This window comes from Vicugna pacos, unplaced genomic scaffold, assembly GCF_048564905.1.
Source record: "Vicugna pacos unplaced genomic scaffold, VicPac4 scaffold_19, whole genome shotgun sequence".
Taxonomy (NCBI): Eukaryota; Metazoa; Chordata; class Mammalia; order Artiodactyla; family Camelidae; genus Vicugna; species Vicugna pacos.
In genome coordinates this window covers 70181999-70200049 of record NW_027328740.1, presented here as the reverse complement: position 1 = coordinate 70200049, position 18051 = coordinate 70181999, and the positions used below count along the sequence as shown (strand labels likewise).

Genomic DNA, 18051 nt, shown 5'->3' with positions numbered 1-18051 from the left:
CTATAGCCGGTGGGCTCGTGTTGATTTGGGCATCCCTGTGCCTGAATTCCTGCAGTACACACGGTGGTAAGGTTGGGGGTGCATGGCAGGGAGGGAAGCGGGTTGGGAGACTGTACAGCTGGGCTGATGTTAACCTGGGGTGAGCGGGAGCTTGCTGATGCATGGCATCTCGGGGCAGGGAACTCTCCACACTCAAGAGGGGTTCCCACTCCCGCAGGGTCCCTTTGATCAGGGTGCTGGGCTGTCAGGGGACCACAGGGGTCCCAGTGAGGATTAGGGTGCCTTCAGGCAATGGGAAGTGTGGGGTCCAGTGGCAATTGAATTAACTGTGCACCCAAACCCAGCCCCCACCTCTTTCAGCCTGTTTCCTAATCTGCAAAACTGGAATGTTATTAAACATCTCACGGGGTCATTGATGGGCTGGGACAGACTAGACAGTCAGGAGCTGGAATTCCTCTGTCCCCTGATTGTTTGCCTTCTTTCTGACTATTTGCTCTCACAAGCTCAGTCTCTCTGTCTCTCGCTCTTTCACTTCTAAGTGTCTCTCATGCTCTGGTTTCATTTGATTTCCAACCACCGCCCCTCCCCTCCGCCAAACTCCAGATGAGTGAACTTGATTTCTATGTGTCAGTTCCAAATTCCCAGGAAAGATGCTCTGTCACCTCTGGATCTGCTGTCCAACCCATGAGTTGTGGCCAGAGGAGCGAGTCCTTCTGGGACCAGCAGAGGGTCTCTGCCGAGCCCCCAGCCACCACTGTGGGAGCACATAGCTCTCCGTGGAGGAAGTACTGGCTGTGACCTTGTGTCACTAAGTGTGAATTTATGTCTTCTCTTGAACCACCTTCATCCTCCTAAACAAAGATGAAAATTAAACACTCCCGGGATTTGTGTCATGGAACACTCAGGGTGGGGGCTAATGGGGTTGGAATTTCTGCTGTATTTAAGGGGCTACACTGAATCCCCAACGAGAGCCTACAAAGGGAACAGCACCGGCCCCACCCGGCACTTAGGGCGCTGAGTCTGCGTGACGGTGAGCCAGGCTTCTGACCACAGCTCAGGGGTCTGGTCTGACCAATTAGCCTTTGAAACCAACCAGCTTTGGATTCCTCAATCCCACCCTGAGGTTTTACCTGAACCATCAGCTTCTGTATCTCTGAAGACAGATGCTGAGGACCCTTCACGTAAGCCGTTCGCACAGCCCTGTTCAGGCCTTTGTGCTGCACGGTCTGCCCGGCGAGCTGACCGAGGTTGGTATTTTACTGATGTTAGAAGTAGTCTGGTTTCCCGATGTACTGTTTCACTGAACAAGCAACAGAAGCCACTTCTCGCTGATAAAAGCAGAAAAGGGACATAATGAAAAGATACTGGGAGGGTGTGTGGAGTGGCCAGGACCGGAGCCAACCCAGGAGCTGTAGGAGGTGTTAGGGAGCCCCAGGCACCAGGCTGGGAGGGGTGCTACCGGGCCCCCTGCCACCCCAGAAGGGACCCCCCTCCACCCGACCCTCCACCTCACTCACTGCAGGTTCATGTCCCGGCAGGGCCAGGTCACACTGAAGCCACCAGCACACACCTCAGTTGGGGAGCTGGCCCCGTCTGAGCTGCGGGCGTGCCTGGTGTGGGGAGAGGCCCAGTTAGAGGAAGGCAGTTCCCCTACTGTTCCGAGTTAAGGTGCAAGTCAGTGCCCATCACTCAGGAGAGCCAGGCTGGACGGACCTCATTGTGGTGACTAGGCTGTCTGAGTTCACTTATTACTTTCTACGTTTGAAGGCCCTGGAGGGAGAAAAAGTGAAGGTTCTAGTACTTATTTTGTGTTTCCCACGTACCAGGTGTGGTAAACAAGCCACTTCAGACAAGGCCCGGAGCAACCACGTAAATAGGCCACGGAGCAAGTCGTGCAGTCAGGCCTCTGTGGTCCCGAAACCCGTGTCCCCATTGGCTCCATAGTTACCAGTGGAAACTAGGGGGATTTATGGGACTGTGTGCTCCTGTGAGGGCTGGGATATGTGTGTTTAAGTCCACATCTTCAGAAACTCGGCTAGAACCACAGCCACTGATTGCACGGTGGCAGAGGAAGGGAGGATTCCAGCCTCTGGTCCAGCTCGTGTGGAGCTCAGAAGTTCTTCCTCCTGTCCTGAAAATAACACCAAATCTGAGGGAGCTGCAAACCCACTGCTCTTCTTAGATCCCAGAAGACTGAGGGGGAAAGCTGCTTCCAACCCAGAGAGGTTGCAAAGGGAACAGCGGGCAGGCTTGGAGAGTCACAGCTCCCAAGGCAGAACCTGCTTTTTTAAGAACCCCGGGGGCAGGCAGATTTAACAGGTCCCTGAGGCCAGCAGGAGGCTCAGTGTGGGGAAATCAGAGTGTGACAAGTCCAGGGGGCCAGTCAGAGGGGCCCCATGCTCTTTTTCATGTATTTTACATCCAGGACCGTGTCCTGTTCTCAGAATGAAGGTCAGAGGATAACTCCTCATGCTTCCTGCCTGGAGAGGAGAAAATAACTGTATTGAAATACACCCAGAACATTCTGTTTCATTGGGGGAAGTTGTTTTTTGTTTGTTTTTTTAATGAGAAATTATTTTACCAGAGCCTAACCAACCTGGGAGAAGGGAAATCCCTTCTGTGTCACCCAAATTGGGGTGGGGGGAAAGAGACACACTTGTGGAGGTCACAGCTCAGGGCACAGGCTCAATGAGAACTAATCACAGGACTGCAGATGCCCTGCTCTGTCCCGCTCCCCCAACACCTTACCTCCATGTCAGTAGGGCCCGTGTGTAATAACAGGAATAATACTAACAGAAGTAAATGTCTCAGGAGTGTCTAGGGAAAACCCAAAGACAGCGGGGAGATGAAAACAAGGACACACAGGCTGTTTTAGCCTCTCACACCAATAGCTGTAGCAAACTACACACAGCCCAGCCCCAGTAGATAAACAGGCAACCTCACAGAAGAAATTATTTATTTTGGTTCTCTTACCCAGTGCATTCCATGGTGCATCCTCGCCTAGAATTGAGTGGAAGCAAGTCCATCTCAGAAGGGACATAACTGAAGAGGGATGGCTTCCCAGACTCTGAGGGGCAGAGAGAGCACCAGCCTGGGTTAGAGAAAGGTGAGGGGTGGGGTAGGGTGTGGGCTGCCTTCTTCCCCATATAAGGAACCTTCCTGAGGCCAGCACAGTAGGAGGGAGGGCCATGGGGTGGAAGCAGCCAGACTTCATCCTGAGAACTGTTGGGATGCCTCAAAGGGAGCATTCAGGTGCCCAAACTGGGCCCTGATTGAGGGAGCCAGTCGGTCTGACTCAGAGCCCAGGACTGAGGTGGGCTCACAGCAGGCCGGTATTACTTGGCCGGATCCATTTCACTTCTCCGAAGCCCTGTGTAAAACATGAAGCGTGGACGGCCTGGTGAGCACAGCTCTGCCCTCAAGACCGGTTTCAACTCCTCTCTTCCCAGAGAACAGCATCTCTGAACCCGTCCTGGGTGACCTCACAGAGATCACCCTAGTGGCCCAGGCTAGTGACCGGGAACATGTACCTTCCTGCAGGCAACCCCTGACGTCCACTGATGCATCATATACTGGCAAAGAGTGAGTCACTGTGCATTGGTCTAACAGCAGAGACTCTGCCAAAGGCCCAAGAGGTGGTGTGTGGGACATGCAGGGGTGCAGGAGTGTAAGCAGCGCAAAAGTGTAACTGGTGACAGGGGTGCAGGGGCTGTGGAGGGCGCAGGCATTTCAGGGGATGTGGGGGTGGAGGGATGCAGAATTGCAGAGAGTAGCAGGGGTGCAGAGGTGCAGGGAGTGTAGGGATGCAGGGAGGTGCTCAGGGACCTGGCCAGGATAAGAAGGCAAGTGCACATCCTTGCAGTCAGCCTGACCCCGGTGGGCTATTGCAATGCTTTTGGGCGGCGGCGGCGGCGGTGGCGGTTGGGAGGCTGCCCGGGCAAGCCGATCGATTTCTTCTCTTCCCTGCAGCCTGGCCTGGGGTGGGGCTTGGCCGCCGGAGATTCGCCAGATGTTGCACTCCAGGTAAGCTTGCTCCTGGGAGGTGGGGCGGTTAGGTCAGAGGGCGGTGGCAGCGGCAGAGGGGCGGAGCGGGCCTACCCCTGGCGAACGGGTGGAATAGCTGCCTTGTCCCGGCTGCTGGGCCTGGGAGCGGCCTCTTCTTCCCCAGGTCGCCGGACACTCCTGTCCCACTCAGCTTGCTGAGTGCGGAGTAGGGGCGGGGCCGTTAAGGTGCGGGACCCACGGGGGGAGGGAGGCTGCCGCGGGGGAGCCGATCAATTCGCTCCGCTCTCCCCAGAGGCGGAGCCAGGGGCGGCTTCTGCTGCCCTAGAGGTGGGACGCGGGTCTCCAGATGAGCTTGCTCCTGGGAGGCGGCGGCGGAGGCGGCAGGGGCAGGGGATGTGTTCCAGGGAGTTGCTCCATTTCTTCTCTCCCCCACGGCCTGGCTTGGGGGCGACGTCTGCCGCCGGAGATTTGCCTGAGGTCCGACTCCAGGTGAGCTTGCTCCTGGGAGATGGGTGCGGTGCGGTCAGGGGGCTGGTAAGGTGGTGGCTGCAGGCATAGGGAGGCTGCCCCGGAGGAGATTGTGGATTAGCTCCATGTCTGCACCGCGTGGCCTGAAGGCGGCCTCTGCTGCTCCAGGTCCCGGGACACCCCTGTCCCACTTTGCCTGCTGGGGGCGGGAGGCAGGGTAGTCAGGGTGCAGGGGTGGCGGTGGTCGGGGGCCTGCAGCGGGGGAACGGACCATTTGCTCCCATCTTCCCCGCGTCTTGTCCTGGGGGCGGTCGCTGTTGCCCTGTGTTACGAGACGCGTGTATCCTAGTCGGCCTGACCCCGGGAGTTGGACTTGGTACTTTGGGGGTGGTGGCAGCAGCGGCAGGTTTTCCCATGGAACTTGTCCATTTGCTCCCACTTCCCCCCATGGTTTGCCCTGGGGGCGGTCCCTGTTGTCCCAAGTTCGTCGGACGTCCATCTCCAGGTCAGCCTGCTCCCTAGAGGAGGCCACTGTGAGGTCATGGGCAAGATTGGTGGCTGCTGCGGGGGTAGGGGCTGCCTTGGGGAGCTGGTGGATTGGCTCCCGTCTCCCCGATGGCCTGGTGTGGGAGTGGCCTCTCCTGCCCCAGGTCACCAGACGCACCTGTCCCACTCAGCCTGCTGGGGGAGGGGCGCCCTGGGCGGTGACTTTAAGGTGCGGGGGTGGCGATGGCGGGGGTAGAAGACCTGCAGCGCGGAGCCTGTCAATTTGCTCTCCTCTTCCCCGTGACCAATCCTGGGGGCGTCCTCTGCTGCCCAAGAAGCCGGATGCCCGTCTCCAGGTCAGCTTGCTCCTGGGAGACGGGCCCGATGTGGTCGAGGGGCAGAGGCAGTTGCGACAGCCGGCTGCCCCGCCTAATGGGGCCACTTCTTCTCCTCTCCCCTGACCTGGCCTGGGGACGTCCTCTCTGGCGCAAGATTCGCCTGACACCCCACACCTGGTCTGATTGTTCCTGGAAGGTGGGCGCGGTGAGATCAGGAGGTGGAGAGGACAGGGGCTGCCCCTGGAGAGCTGGAGGATAAGCTCCAATCTCTCTGCAGGCCTGACGTGGGGGCGGCCTCTGCTGCCCCTCGTTCCCAGGTCACACTTCTTCGGGTCATATTTCCCCGGGGTTGCGGTAGGGTGCGGGGGCGTCGGGGTGTTGGCGGGGGTATGGAGCCTGCCGCTCGGGAGCTGGGGGTTTAGCTCCCATCTTTTCCGCAGATTGGCCTGAGGGCAGCCTCTGATGCTCCAGGTCGCAAAGCAATTTCTCTGACAGCTTAGCCACCGGAGGTGGGCAGGATGGGCTGAGAGGGCTGAGGCAGCCGCCAAGGCAGCGACGGAGGGGGCTGTCCCTGGCCAGCTGGTCAATTTGTTCCCATCTCAACCTTTGCTGCCGCAGTTTCGCAGAACGCCCTTCTCCAGTTTATTCTTCTCCAGGGAGGTGGGCGCAGTGCATGCAGCCCGAGGTCTGGGCTCTCCCTTGGGAGGGGCAGAACTCTCTTGTTCTCCTTTGTCTTTATTCTTCAGCGAAGTGGTTACTGGACGCAATTCTTAATTCTGAGAAAGTGTAGCCTGTGTTATGGAAGAGCTGCTGGACAGTGAGGTTTCTGGGTGGATTTTCACATCAGCTGATGCCCCAGGCAGGCAGGAAAGCTATTACTCAGAGCTTCTTAGTCTGGGGTTGGGGATGGCCCCGCCATCCTCACCATGCTTTTTAAAAATGTGTTACTCCCCTCTTTTTCCTAGGTGACATTTTAGGTTATTGGGTCTCAGATTGCTGACACACTCATCCCTGTTCTCAGACATCTTTTAAACTTGGGTGAAGTGATAAGTAGGGGAAGATGATTTACTGAAATGTAAGAATACTTAAATTCGCATTAAAGCTACATTCTGTCAATCTTTCTAAAATGATTTTCCTCTGATTCTAAATCCACGACCTAGTGAATGTTGTACTCCTGTGTAAATTATTGATCTTCACATCACATTTGTTGAGTGGTCAACGAGATTTGTTAATTAGATTATTCCTGAAAGGAAAAGTTCAGGCTTTTCAGAATTCCTTGTCTGATGTCACCCAGGCAGTCACAGTAGAAGACAGAGCTGATATAAAAATCCCTCAGCTGCCTGAACTGCAAAGCTTCTGGGATTACTGATCCCTGAAATGCAGGTGACTCTTGATGATAATCTGGGGGATGGTTTAAATGATCAGATTCTTCCAGTCCTATAAATGGGTTCCGTGGCCCCAGCCCCGGGAGAACTGGACATAAGGGCCATATCGTGTGTGGTGGGATGGGAAGGCAAGGTGTAAGAGCTGGAATCACTGAGATTCCACACTCGCTAAACGCAGACTCCAGAGCCTAATTGTTGTCAGGTTCTGTTCTGGATTTGAGAGTGTGTTCATACATGATTCTTGCCCTTCTGGAGTCACTGCCTGGGTGGAAGTAACCTTTACATAGATCTGTGGAGGATGACATTTAAGTAGATGGGCTGTTATGGTTCTCAATGTGCCCAGGCTTGCTCTTCCAGGCACTCGTGGGACTAACGCGAGTCATGTTATTCACTCATTCACTGATTTATTACCCTTGAATTGATCACTCGTCCCACAGTAAGTGAAACAAGGTAACAGGAAGCTGAGTTTTGTCCCCTCTCCTATCACTGATTGTTTTTCAGTCGGGCGCCCTGCGTATGCATTGTGAAACGGTGGTATTTCGTGCCCAATGGGGCAGCACTGTCAGTTCTGAGAATCAGGGGAGACACATGGGTAGGACAGCACCCTGACACACATGGCACCCCCCATCCCGTGAGACAGAATTGTCGATGCTCAGGTGACCCGATGTAGACTGCGGTGCTAAACTTGAGCATGTTTAGTTATCCTGGTGGCTATGAAAATACAGACTACCAGTCGCTACCTCTGGAGACTCTGAGGGTGTGCACCCCAGGATTCTGCATTTTAAGAAGCACTTTAACGAATCCTGATGAAGAGATCTGAGTGTCCCACGGAGAAACACTGGTGTGCGAGGCACCAATATTGAGGATTCTCAGGGAACGATGTCTTTTTAGGATGGTCCATGGGCCCTCACTTTAGACTTTTGCCTTGGGTTTAATTGTATGTGTTCAGAAGTGATGTCTTTCAATTCCAGTGCATGTCAGCATGCTCTGTGCAGGGATTTACTCTCAGTAGATGGCAAAAACTATGATTCTTCAGGTCACCGAGCTACACTGTGAACGATATTTTATTTTGGTTTTCTTTGTAGCAATGCAGAGTCTCCCGAGAAGAGATTTAGACTCAACAGCTTTGTGTCAGACTTTGGAAGACCGCTGCTGCCCAAGGTGTTCTCTGGCAGTGCAATGACGAATCTAGGTCCCTCTTTCACTGCTACATCAATGAAGTGGACCACTTGGACAAGGCCAAAGCTGGTATCCCTACCATAGCCCTTTACAGTGTTATTCGGCTCCAGGAAGCCATCAGATGCAGCAGGTGGCCAGAGGAGGAGCCGAACAGACTCATGAAATGTGACATCCCCAACTTTATCAACACGGACCAGAACTCTGCCTTTGTGGAAGATGATTTCCTGATTTTGTAACTACCGATTGTTCTAGAAAATAAGCCAGTTGCCCAGAACTCACACAAAGACTTGAATTGAGAAACGTGCTTTCTCAGGTATCTTTCTGAAAATGTGAAGTCTGTCTTTGTATGGAAGGAAGTCCCCTTTCACAAAACTGAATGTGTTTGTGTCTGAGAGAGGGAAATGGAGACAGAAAGACGAAGAAGCAGAAGAGAGCCCCCTCAGAAGAGATCTAGTTAAGGTGAGTTTTTGTGCCTTTAAAAAACATTTGGGGTTTTAGGGGGAACAAAGTATTTACACTGTCTTATTCTCCTCATTGGAAACCTTGGCCCCGTCGTCAGAGTCAGCGGCCTTGAACGGGGGTTGCACGCTGCGTTTCATCTGGCACTGCCACTTCCACGCTCTGCCTTTAGCACGTTGCTTTGCCTGTCAGGGTTGCCACCCTTTTAACTGTAAGGTGAGGAGTCTGGAGTAGATGATCCACCCCAGCTCTGCTGTTTTGCAAATTTCTGATTTCGTATTCGGATGAGTCTGGGATACACCCAGAGCAGTATAAACCAGGCCCTACCTCCTGCCTATTGCTGGGGCATCCCTCAGGTCTGTGCCTTCTACTCAACCCTTTACTGAGCCCAGCTTTTGTCAGGAGCCCAAGTGCCTACCGGGATGGCAGGGGACTTGTCTTTCGTGGTCACGGTGGCCAAGAATTCTATTGGTGTGCTGAAACAACTCTTCTGAGATCCTCCACCCACCCCTGCTCAAACCTAATGACAGCACTACGGTTCCTTTCCTAGGAGGAGGATCAATCCATGGTGCATTTTATGACAATCCTGTCCCCAGGGATGCACGGAAGTTTATCAGCTGAGTGAGGGGAGGTGCCTCTGTGTCCCTGTATCTCTGTCTGCTGACAGTTCGCTGCCACCGGCTACTGAACAAGAAAAGTGCTATTCACCATGTTGTGTGTTTTCCAAATGTGTAGGTGATGGTCTTGTGGCTCGTGCGTGGGCTTTGATTTGGGATGGTGAAGGGCTTATAAATACCTCATCAACATGTATTCGAGGTGGCCTGGTGCCACACAGATTTGATTCATGAAGGCATCAAGCCTGCACACTGGTTTGGAAACAACTTGGTTTTGATCATTCACACTGCGTGCATGACTCGCTGCTAATCTCTGGGTGGTTTTTTCATTTCAGATTTATTCACCCCATGTCTTGCTTAAGCTGAAAAATACATTTATTTCACCAGAATATTCTCTGATTCTTTGTTTACACACATCCAGTTTTTTTAATTCCTTTAAAAATGATTCTGTGTTTATAATGCCTCCTAATTTCTATCATCTCTATGTTGCCAGTGGCCTGAGACATGCACCAGATTTGATGCCGGAACAGTTCCACCAAAAGAAATCCCTTTGCCGTAATATCTTTTGAGGAAAATATTATTCTTTAAGGCTCTAACAGTAAATCGTAGAAGAAAGCATGGAACATTTCTTGTAGTTAATACATGTTCATGCGAAAAGAAATGATATTTTCATTAAACAATGTTGATTTTAATAACTTTTACAAATGTGAACATTATTATTCATAATTTAAGTAACCAGATAAAACCACAGTTATTTATTATGAAGATTGAAAACTATTTACACGGTCTCTTAATTAGAAGTAGCTTTATTAGAAGACTGAAGGGTATTTAAAAGATGGAAAAATACCCATGATGACACCATCATTTTTATTAACTAAATATCAAGAACTGTGCAGGGATAAGATTTAACCCTCTGCAAACTGCCAAGTTAGCATGAGGTAGTTTGTGGATGCTGCCAGAGGACAGGACACTCCCCCAGGATCAGAGACAAAGGACTTCCTGCCAGCACAGCAGGCAGCCTGTGGTTCAAGTTCATATTGGTTCCTGAGTTCCTTTCCTATTGCTGTTGTAACAAAGGACCACAGACTCAGTGGCTTAAAGCAATACACATTCATCTTCTCCCTGTTCTAGGGTGCAGTAGTGCAAAGTCAATGTCAGTGGGCTAAAACCAACGAGTGGCCAAGGCTAAGTTCCACACCGAGGCTCTTGGGAGGGATTCGTCATCCTACCTTTCCCAGCTTGCAGAGGTGCTCACACTCCTTGGCCCAGGGCCCTGTGTCACTGTGACCTCTGCTGCCACTTTACATCTCTGTCTCTGACTATATAGATATAGAGGAAGAGTCTTCTACATCTGGTATGGACCCTTTTTCCTACATGGACATTGTATCCCTATTTATGTGCAGATGAAAACCCCTTCCCTCCAGGGTGCGGTGGCATCAGCTCACAAGGTGACCACTCTGGGCTTTAAGTGTCCTCTTTGTATTGTCATCAGGGAACTTCTCTCTCCATAGTTAGCTCTGTGTTAATTTGTTGTTATATTTTACCCAGAATTACTGAAAGTTTTACTTAAAAGGGATCCTAATTAGCTCTGTTTACCTGTTTCCAGAGCTGAAAGCTTCAGTTCTAGAGTATCAGTTTGACTTTTCCTAAAAATACATTCCAGTATATTTCTCTGGTGAAAGTCTCTACCCTGTTATCTATTGTCCCATCATTTCCTTATTTTCTTGAATATATTAAAAGTATTTTATAGCCTTTATTGGTAACTCTGATGCCTACATCACCTGGGGTTTGCATCCTTTGTCTAATGCTCCTTATTCTCATGTTATCTGTCATATAGTCTGGACATGTTGCATGTCTAGAAATTCTTTATTACATGGCAGACATTGCAAATGAAAAATCCATGTTATCTTCCGTGAGAGCTTTTCTACCTTCCCGTTAGGCAGACAGTGTGAGGGACTGATCATGTCACTCCAATCAGGCGCTGAGGTGGATCAGGACTAAAGTGCCTTTTTTCTTAAAACAGCTTTGAGGTATACTTGGCAAAATAATTTTCACACGTTTAAAGTGTACAGCTTAATACGTTTTGACGTAAGTATATCCCCAAGGAACCATGACCACACTCAAGACAGTGAACATACCCATCACCCACAAAGCTTCTCTCCTGACTTTTGTTGTCCCTCCCTCCCTCCCCGTCTCTTCCCCTGGGAACCATTGATCTGCTTTCTATCACAACATAGTGGTTTGCATTTTCAAGATCCTTATATGAATGGATTCATGCAGTATCTACTCTATGTTGTCTGACTTCTTTCATTCAGTGTAATTATTTTGAGAATCATCTGTGTTGCTGTATTAATAGCTTGTTTGTCTTATAGTAGAGTATTGTTTAGTGCTGAGTTTTTACTGAAGAGTTTATTGTGAGCAGTGTTTGTATAGACCATCATTTCTTTCTGCATTTACTTCTTGATGGATGCATGGGTTATTTACAACTTGTGCTATTATAAATAAAATAGCAGTGAATGTTTGGTTACAAGTCTTTGTATGGACATATGCTTTTCCTTTCTAAAGCACCAGATGAGGAATGTCTGGATTATATGGTACACAGGTGTTTACCTTTTTAAAAGAATCTGTTAAAGACTTTTCCAAAATGGTTGTACTATTGTAAATTCCTCGTGGTGTGTATCAGTTCTGGTTGCTCTACTTCCTTGCCAGCACCTTGTAAGGTCAGTCTTTCTAACTGTATTCATTCTAGTATGTATGTGAACTAGTATCTCACTGTGGTTTTTAAAAGCATTTCTCTAATGACTAATGACACCTTTAATCAGCATCTTTTCATATGCTTATTATCCATCTGGATATCTTTACTGAAGTGTGTTTTCTGGCCTCATTCATTCAGGTGTTTGAATTATTATTGAATTTTGAGACCTCTTTATTCTGGATCAGATACAAAGAGAGACCTTTATCAGATATATGATCTGCAAATAGCTTCTGTCTATGGCTTGTCTTTTCATTTGCTTAGCAGTGTTTAGAAGAGCATTGAAGAGTCTTCATGTTCATAAAGTTCACTCTATCAGTTTCTTTTTAAAATAGATGATACTTTTGGTGTCATAGCAAAGAAAAATTTGCCAAACCCAAGGCCATAAACCTTAAGCCTATGCTTGTTCTCCTAGCTGTTTTATAGTTTTAGATTTCCTATTAAGATCTATGATCCATTTTGAGGTAAATTTTGTATATTTTGTGAGGTGTGGATCAAAGTTCATTTTTTTTTTTTTGCGTATCACGATCTAATTGTTCCAGCACTACATGCTGAAAAGATCCTTTCTCCACAGCATCCTTTTTGAGAATCAATTGTCTGTATAAGTCTTGGTTTAGTTCTGAACATTCTATTGTGTTCCATTATTCTATTTTCCTGTTTTACACCAACACCCTAATTTCTGATTACTGTAGCTTTATAAAAAAAGTTTGAAAATCAGATAGTGCAAGTCTTCCAACTTTGTTTTTCTTGTTCAAAGTTGTTTTGGATTTTTGGGATCCTTTGAATTTTTATATGAATTATAGAATAAGTTTTTAAATTCCTTACATCCTGTTCTGCCAAAATTCCACCCATGTCTTTGGCCGTCTCCAAAGCCACATTTTCTGAAGAAGTCTCTCTAGATCCCAGGTGAAAGGAATTTCTCTTTCGTCTGTGCTCAAATCACATTTGATATTATTTGATTACACTTAATCATATTTGCCTGTATGTACTTGTCTGACCTTTCCAGCCATTTAGTAAATCTCAAAAGATTAGGAATCTTGACTTGGTTCCCTCTGTGTGCTGAGAAACTAGTTCTATGCTTTGCAGGAGTGAGCCCTGCAGTAAGAGGTATCTGCAGCACACATCTAGCTCATTGCTTGAATATTGTCAAGGAATTCTGCAGATTTAGAATTGTTTATTGATTGTTGTCTCCAAGACGGCTCAGTCTTTTTTATTTCTATTGCTACTGCTGCAGTTTCAAAGAACAATGGGCTAGTTATTTTGCAAATATCAAATCATACTCTAATTGTGTTGTCACGCAAATTATGTGCTGCTGTGTCTTAACAACCTGCTTAGTGTTCACAGGCTCCTTCACTCATGGAAAATTTGGGAGAATGTCATATCCTTAGAGATAGCAATGCTGTCTTTGGCGACCTGAGCAGCAGTATCTGAATTCACTCCTGCTGTTTTTCCAGTGTCCCCTCTAGAACTCCTCCAGCCCTCCATGGGGGGCCCTGCAGTTCTGCCCTAGAAAAGCCTGTTGCTTCTCAGGAAGACTTCCCTATGAAACATAACCATGTCCTTCTTGTGGGGACATTCAGTCCAGAGACCTGAAAGCAGGGGAAAATATTTAGCCTGCTTTTGGTAGAACCTAAATTCTTCCATACTTGTTAGAAGCAATTTCAATGAGGAAACTGTTTTGGCATCTAACAAATCAGCATAAATGACTGATGAGGAAGATCAGCTTCCCCATCCCACTCAGTCGTCATTTTGATGTGACACACACATTGGCAAACATTTTCTCCTGTGAGCAACATAAAGTTCAAGACGTTATGAATGGCTTTTTGTTTTTATTTCTTAGTCTTTCCACATTCACTGTGTCTCGTGAGATTATATGAATCCTGCTTATTTTCAGCCCAGCACTAAACTTTTTAAAAGGATCACGTGTTTAAAAGGCTAGTGGACAATTTTTTAGAAGACAGAAATCCTTAGATTTTGGTCCCAGAGTTGAATCTTGGTTAGTGGTGAATGAAAATTCCCGTTAAAATTTTAAATTCAGTGATATAAAGTCTTAAAAATAGTTAAATATTAGTCAATTTCATTAAACACTATAAGAGTTATTTACCTTTAAGCCTGTTTCTGGGGCAATTTTGCAATGATTCCCTCCCTTTATCGATTCCCTCTTTATCAGAATCCTTGAGAGGCCCCTGTCATCATTGTCAGTATCATCATCATCATCATGGAACTGATTCTTCTGGAAGATTCTAGGAAAATAAAGAGATGGACGGGATTATGTGTAGGTCAGTGTGTGCATATACAATAAGAACAGCTGTCAGACATTAGATGCAAGATACCCATTTCATTTAGGGGAGAATGTGGTCATGAAATCCTGATGTGGTGAATGAAGGAAGCGGTGGGAACAGGATAGTCAATGGAAAGGAGGAGGAAGTGAGTGAATTGGAGAGCATAGATCCTTGGTTAGTTGATCAGCACATTGGTGAGAATGAGGGGAGTGTGATGGCAGAATCATGTCCCTCCCCGGCCACAGGGTAGCCACCTGTGACATGTTACTGTACATGGCAAAAGGGATGACAGATATTTTAGGATTAAAAATCTTAGAGGATTTCTGTCTCCTAAATTGTCTATTAGTTAGCCTTTAAACCCATGATACATTATTATAGATTAGTGCAGGGGCACAAATAAAATGGATTCATATAATCTCACCAGACAAACTGAATGTAGAAAGGATAAGGAAGAAAAACAAAAAGTCACTTATAAGTGCCTTGAACCATAAATTGCTCATGAGGAAATGTTACACAAGGTGAATGTCACAGCCACATACATACTGCCTGAGTGGGATGGGACAAGGGGATCCTGAGATGAGACAATAGGGTGAGTAGTCTGGATTGTCCAGGTGGGCTGAATGTAATCACAGGGGTCCTTAAATTGGAGGATATTTCCCAGCTGAGTTTAAAATCAGAGGGAGGTGTAGCGATGGAGCAATGTTCAGAAAGGCTGCTGACCACGAAAATGGAGGAAGTTGAGGGGCACAAGCTAAGGAAGGTGGGTGACCTCTGTAAACTGGAAAAAAAAAAGGAAACATTCTCTTCTAGACCTTCTAGAAGGAAGGAACCCTGCTGGTATCTTGAATTTATCCCAATGAGAACTGTGTTGGATCTCTGACATCCACAGCCATAAGCTAATAAGTCTGTGCTGGTTTAAGCTATTAAGCTTATGGGAATTTGTTACAGTGGTAATAGGAAAATAACATAGTGAGTGGTAGTGTAAGGGATTAAAGGTCTAGGATGGGGTGTGGAGAGAATTCTGACATTTACACCTAAAAAACAACCAGGTGAAGTGGGAAGGTGTTTTAAGGAAGACCTACCTGGCAGGGCTGTCAAGAAGACTGGAGTGAGCGAATCCTTGGAGTTAGAGGAATCAATTAAACCTCACAAGGAAAATAAGAAATAAAATGTAGCAGGGCTTCAGTGTTAGTAGATGTAGGAATGGAAATGGGCAGAGAGATATAAACATTATTTTGAAATTAGCTACAGGTTTGATGACTGCATGTTTGGGAGAGTTAGCCGATGTGTGGACTGAATGCATCCCCTCAAAATCCATATGTCGAAACCTCATCTCCCAGGGTGATGATATAGGGATGCGGGGCCTTTGGGAGGTGATTAGTAGGATAAAATGAGGTCATGAGAGTATTGCCCTCATGAATGGTATTAGTGTTCTTATACAGGGCCCCAAAGTGCTTGCTTCTCTCTCCTCTCTGGGCCATGAAGATAGTGGGAAGACAGCCATCTTCGAGCTGGCAATCCTCTCCCAGATACATTGACCTTGAAAGCCTCAGCCTCCAAACCATAAGGAATATGCTGGTTGTTTAAGCCACCCGACACACGGTAATTTGTTACAGAATCCCAGACTGACGAAGACAGTGGAGAATGCCACTGCGTTTGGCACTGATTGCCTGGAGAATGCTGAAACCCAGGGAAGTGGGCAGCACAGACGTTTACTCATTTAATCCTGCCAACACTGTAGGGGATAGAGTCTACATTTTCCTCGCTATTTAAAAGGTAAGGAAAAAGAGGCACAAACAATAACAATGACAACGACAACAACAACAACAACAGCAACAATAATTTGTCCAAGATTCACACAGAACTCCCTGGAGGGAGAGTGAGAATTAATACTTATGCAGGCTGGCCCCAGAGCCCCTGCTCATAACTACTAAGTCAGATCACCTTGCTTATTTAATCAGTTTTTTTCAACTGTGATATGAGTGTACTGTGTCCAGTAACTTATAATTTCAAAATACCTCACTGTAAGGGAAACATTAGTCGCAGGCATTACAACCCACAGAAAGCTAGACATACAAAAATAACTTGTTAAGGCAAGATAACCAATAATGTTTTTAAATATTATACCTGCTGACCCTTTGCAATAAAGTGTTTATTTATAATTCTGTCTGGCTACAGAATAACATCATAATCCTGCATGTGGCTGGTGGCTCCCGTGTTGGACAGCACGGGTCTAGAGAATTTAAATGACTTGCCCAGCCTTGCCCAGGAAGCTCGTGGTGGGATCAGAGCTATAGTCTGGGACTGTTCCTTCCTATCCAAGTCCCTCATGGAAGTTTAGAAGCTTCTCCTTTGGTGCCCAGCTGTCTATCCGTACTTATGACATCTTGTCAGGTGCCCCGGCCTGCTCCTGAACATCAGCCAGAACCCACTTCTGCTCTTTTTTGGCCAGGTAATACCTTCTAGCAACTTCCATTGCCTTCTTGGCATCAGTTTTTACATGGAAGGGTAGTGGCTAGAGAAGGAAATGTGTCCACATGACAGGTTTTTCATAAATATAGTAGGAGTGGTCAAGAGAAGAAAACCTCAGGAATACGAGTGGAAGCAGGTCATTTAATATACCAAATGCGTACTTTCAATGTATGTTTGTGTTTCCGAGTCCACGCTTGTTCTACTCGTGCATTATAGGCCAACACATCAGGAGACAAGGATTTGGGGCAAGAAATAGCGGCTTTAATTTGTAAAGCCAGTGGAGAAGATGGTAGACCAATGTCCTGGAGAACCATCATCCCAAGTCAGAATTCAGGCTCTTCTTATATTAAAAAGGGGAAGCAGGAATGCTTGGTTGATGCAAACTTGGTGTATGAATTCTTTGTTTTTAGAATCCTTTGTTCTTGCAGCTCTTCACCTGGGTCAGATCCGTGTAAACCTCCAACAAGCAAATGTTATTTTCTATTCTGTATCTTGTTATCTTTATACGAATGGAAAAGTGATAATATCCTTCAAAGTCAGAGCCTTGAGAATAGGGTCTCCTGTATATTTCAGGATCTAGGCAACATTGTTTCACAAAAGGTGCAGAAACAGCAAGACTAAGCCTAGGAAACAGGGCACAGGTTTAAAGTCAAAGGAACAGATCTAATATGGAGTCAGATTTGTTCTTTCCTATTTCAGTAGTGCCATGGAGAAGGCACTGTGGGCAGCTTTCTGTAGGGTCCTGGAGGCTTTCTCTCTCAGCCTCTGTGCGCCTCTATTGAAAACCCGTCATCGCTATCTGGCCTGCTGGAAAACCAGTCCGCCTGTTTTGCCCTGAAGTTGTGTTCTGTTTATAACTCATCTCTACTCCTTGGAAAACAACTCAATAAAAACTCAGTTGGTTTCCCACCAGCCCTGAGCAGGGGTGAGGGATAGCATGTTATTATTTTATTAAAAAAATATATAAAAATGTTTTAAAACAGCACTGGGCACATAGGAGAGAGACAATCAATGCTTCCTGGCTTAAATCGAAAATGATGACTCAGTGAGTCTATGGCTGCTGTATTTGCTGAGCTAGTTACTCCTTTGCTCCATTACACATTTATTTTAACTGAAAAAGAAATATATGCATATGGTTAAAAAAATTCAAACAGAGCAAAAAATACTCAAGTGAAAGAAGATTTCCCTCATCCTCTGTTCTTACATGCCTCCCTGGAGATGCCAATGTTTACAATCCTTTGTGTGCTTTTCCAGATATGCTATGCAAGTTCCCACCAATGTATGTAAATTCCTTTAAAGTTTTACTTATTTTTAACTTTAAGGGATTTAAATCCTCAAGTGGCTTCTGCCACAGTAATAGAAAAGAAGAAATCTGACTCCATATTAGATCTGTTCCTTTGACTTTAACCCTGTGCTCTGTCTCCTAGGCTTCTTCTTGCTTGTAAAACAATGTTGCCTAGAGCCTAAAATATACAGGAGAGCCTATTCTGAAGGCTCTGACCTTTAAGGGTATTTAACACTTTTCCAATCATATAAAGATAACACGTTGCAGAATAGAAAATAACGTTTGTTTTGTTGGAGGTTTACAGGGATCTGACCCAGGGAGATAGC

At 47.0% G+C, this 18051-nt stretch overlaps 2 long non-coding RNA genes across 2 annotated transcripts; both read left to right on the top strand.

The window, feature by feature from the left end:
• The first annotated feature begins 1007 nt into the window (after positions 1-1007).
• LOC140693535 (uncharacterized) lies at positions 1008-7882 on the top strand. The gene is made up of 7 exons (XR_012069301.1): positions 1008-1247; positions 2978-3106; positions 3450-3582; positions 3970-4023; positions 4298-4494; positions 6263-6372; positions 7768-7882. It is a non-coding gene; the product is annotated as an uncharacterized lncRNA (long non-coding RNA).
• Positions 7883-8080: 198 nt separating this feature from the next.
• On the top strand, positions 8081-16414 carry LOC140693542 (uncharacterized). The gene is made up of 3 exons (XR_012069310.1): positions 8081-8320; positions 15585-15744; positions 16147-16414. It is a non-coding gene; the product is annotated as an uncharacterized lncRNA (long non-coding RNA).
• Positions 16415-18051: the final 1637 nt, after the last annotated feature.